The sequence below is a fragment of the Ostrea edulis genome, chromosome 2 (genome assembly GCF_947568905.1).
Source record: "Ostrea edulis chromosome 2, xbOstEdul1.1, whole genome shotgun sequence".
Classification (NCBI taxonomy): domain Eukaryota; kingdom Metazoa; phylum Mollusca; class Bivalvia; order Ostreida; family Ostreidae; genus Ostrea; species Ostrea edulis.
Genome location: NC_079165.1, coordinates 31,020,655 through 31,024,960, shown reverse-complemented (window position 1 = coordinate 31,024,960; position 4,306 = coordinate 31,020,655).

Genomic DNA, 4,306 nt, shown 5'->3' with positions numbered 1-4,306 from the left:
TACAAAGCGTTCCATATCCTTTAGTCATTCCAGTGTTTGAATCCGTACATTCAGTTTGATGATCTTTCAAGGACTGAACAATCATTTAGTAGTGTGTGTTAGTAACTGCATATCCAACATTTTTATGCCCCCGAGATCGAAGATTGGGGGGGGGGGGGATATTGTTTTTGTCCTGTCTGTCATTCTGTCTGAAACTTTAACATTGCTAATAACTTTTGAACAGTAAATGCTAGAGCTTTGATATTTCACATGAGTATTCCTTGTGACAAGGTCTTTCCATGGGTCTAACATTTTTTACCCTGTGACCTTGGAGTTTAACCTACTTTTTGAAAACTTTAACCTTGCTTAATAACTTTTGAACAGCAAGTGCTAGAGCTTTGATATTTCACATGAGTATTCCTTGTGATAAGACCTTTCCATGGGTACTAAAGCTTTTGACCTTTGCATTTGACCTACTTTTTGTTTTTTAAATTGACAATGTTCATAACTTCTAAATGTTAAATATTAGAGCTTTGATATTTCACATGAGAATTTCTTGTGACAAGATCTTTCTACCGATACCAAGATATTTGCCCTTGTGACCTTGGCCACTTTTGGAATCGGCTATTATAGGGGGGCATTTGTGTTTCACAAACACATCTTGTTGAATAATCATCCCCACTTGGGGTTACACTTACCTTTACTTTTGATCTACCTTCCTTAGATGATGAGTATACATTAATTGGGAAGATCAGATGGTTTTGAAATGAGTATTCTCATATTGACTTTTTTTCATATTGATTTTTTTATATGCCGGGTACCCATCAATTATGGTACAGGGATGTCTGTACATCAGTCTGTTCAGATTGATTGATTAATTGTTTTTTGTCCCGTCGAGAAGTTTTCAATCCTATTGAGAGGTCACCAGCTGTAGGTGAAGTTCCACAATTTTAGATCTATGTTTAGCGCTCAGGGCCGTGGCAGTGAGGGTTCTTTATTGTGCCAACGCTTCAGTAAAGTTCCGCAGCTTGTGGCTTAAGAAAAAACACCCGACATAAGCTTGTGGTGGGAGTATTGTATATCGTTTCTTGTTGAAATTTAGGACAAAATATAGTTCTTGTTATGCTATTTCTTTACTATCATTTGAGTATGTAAGGTTTCTCTACTACAAATACTAATTACATGTCCTTGACAAGTGCAGGGCCGTAAATTACATGGAGGCGGAGGAGGCAGCTGCCTCCTCCAACTTTTGAGCCAAAAAAAAATTAAAATTTAAAGTTCATTAGAATTCATGTTGTTTCCAATAACTAAGAACATGATACCTCCCTTAAAAAGCATTCCAAATCTTTCTTTTAGAATGAGTTAGTCAAGTAACATCTTAGAAGGCCCTAGAATCAAGGATTTTGCACGAAACGTGTTCAGTGTGCACAAAATGTGCTCAGCGTCTGGGGGTCTGGGGGCCGCCTAATTTCCTGCCTCCTCCAAATTGAAGGTTAATTTACGGCCCTGCAAGTATAGCAATTTCGCAGTGAATTTTACCTTTGAACCCAGCGGTTATATGCAACCTCTATGTTTGTTTGAACTCCTTAGTTTTATCAAGTTGATACAATCGATTTTGATCTTTCCACATGACTTTAACTTTATCTAGATGACCTTAAGGTATTCAATGTGTAATGACCATATTTCATATCTAATAAATGGATGGTGGAATTTTTGTAATCATGGTATCATTTTGAAGGGTTCATCAAATAAAAATAATCCACCGTAGGAATTTTCAAAATTTTGTTTACTGCTTGATTTATTTCACCTAGGATTTAACATTGAAGTATATGGGAAAAGCATGTTTTATTACAATATTTTAAAAAGAAATTATATTTTCACACAAATCTCTTGGTAGAAAGTTACAAACACTTTCTCTTAGTGAAAATATGAAATAAAATTAATCATTGACCACACACATTTTTAGAAAATTAGATTTTTCTTGATTTTACAAAGGGCAGACAACTCTTCCAAAAAGTCTTAAGTGCAAAAAGGTCAGCTTCTAATCATTTACCAGTCATGTGAATTTCATCTGCTTCACTTTCATCATTATTTAACAATAAACATTTATGTTGATCTAAATCCTTCAAAACTGTTCATTATCCTTTCATTATACATGGAATACCTTAACCCAGGATAATGACACACCCTCGGGTCATATACTGTACACTTGTCATTTATTATAAATTTATGGCCTGAACTGGACATGAATTTTCTACCTTTGCACCCAATGTCTTTAACCCTAGCAAAGACTTTGTGCAATGGATATTACATACCCTAAGATCATAAGCAATCTTAGCATATGAGCAATATTATTTCCGTCTCTTTTTACCCAAACACAATTAGTAGCGCGAACAAAAAAAAACCAAATACTGTAGTGATTCTTATACACTAGTACTCTCCAAACTTTGTTTTGCAGGAGATACAAAGCAAATGGGGTATAACAGTCGATCAATGACCCGATATTTCTTGCATGCTGTTTGTAAAGATCGAGCATGCACTGAGAGAGAGAGCATTTTAAAAACTTTCAACAGGATGTAAAATTCAAATATAAATGGGCAACAACAAAAAAATCAATGCATCATTTAAACAATTTCTATGGCAAATCTGCATGAGATGCAGAGCATTTTAAAAACTTTCAACAGGATGTAAAATTGAAATATAAATTGGCAAAAAAAAATCATTGCATCATTTAAACAATTTCTATAGCAAATCTGCATGAGATGCAAAAAAAATAAAGATTATCGAACTTGAACTATTCTAAACATTTTGAGCTTTTCGAATTCTGTCAATGCAGATGTTTCATTGATATATCAAATTACATGTATCAGTTGATAAATAGGCTCTTTCGGCAGTTGATTTTAAGAAGCGTGTCATCAAATATGGATGAATTTAAAGACATGCTTTGTCAGTGAATATTAATATTGGTTGCATGAGAATTTTGTCAATGCCAAATTCTAAGTAGCCTGCAGGTCTTTGGAGAAAGAATAGACAGATTTTATTGTCAAATAACAAATCCGGGTAAAGTTTTATACAATCTTGAATTTCAAAACATGGTGTATACACTATTGTTATAAAGGTCACCACTGTAATTATTCGTGACCACTAATAAAGGTCACCACTGTAATTATTCGTGACCACTAATAAAGGTCACCACTGTAATTATTCGTGACCACTACTGTTGTAATAAAGGTCACCACTGTAATTATTCGTGACCACTAATAAAGGTCACCACTGTAATCATCCGTGACCACTAATAAAGGTCACCACTGTAATTATTTGTGACCACTACTGTTGTAATAAAGGTAATCACTGTAATTATTCGTGACCACTAATAAAGGTCACCACTGTAATTATTCGTGACCACTACTGTTGTAATAAAGGTCACCACTGTAATTATTCGTGACCACTAATAAAGGTCGCCACTGTAATTATTCGTGACCACTAATAAAGGTTACCACAGTAATTATTCGTGACCACTACTGTTGTAATAAAGGTCACCACTGTAATTATTCGTGACCACTACTGTTGTAATAAAGGTCACCACTGTAATTATTCGTGACCACTACTGTTGTAATAAAGGTCACCACTGTAATTATTCGTGACCACTATTAAAGGTCACCACTGTAATTATTCGTGACCACTACTGTTGGTTGGTTGTATATTGTTCAACGTCCCTCTCAAGAATATTCCACTCATATGGAGATTTTTGTTGAAGGTCATGTCCCAGAGAAAGACTATTTCAGTCAAAATCAGTAACCAAAATGTATGTGTCGTGTAACATGGCAACAGGGGTTCAGCATCCTGGTAACTCGACTCCATGTTTCGTTGGTTGGTTGCATAATGTTTAACGTCCCGCTTGAAAACCTTTCACTCATACAGAGACGTCACCATTGCCGGTGAAGGGCTGCAAAATTTAGGCTTATGTTCGATGCTTATGGCCTTTGGGCAAGGAAGGGGTCTTTATCATGCCACACCTGCTGTGACACGGGACATCGATTGTTACGGTCTCATCCGAAGGACCGCCCCATTTACTCGCCTCTTACGACAAGTAAGGGTTACTGAGGACCTATTCTAACCCGGATCTCCACGAAAACATCTTTTATTACGGTACATAACAGTCACTTATTTTAAGTATATGTGATTCAACCAAGGAACAGTGTTGTGAACATATGATGGTAAATTAAACTTCCCAACATACAAAACATCAAACGCCTATATCAAAAGACAAAAAAGGTATGGTCCGGACAAAAGAAGCCCAAAAATTTCTATTACTTGACCTTTACAT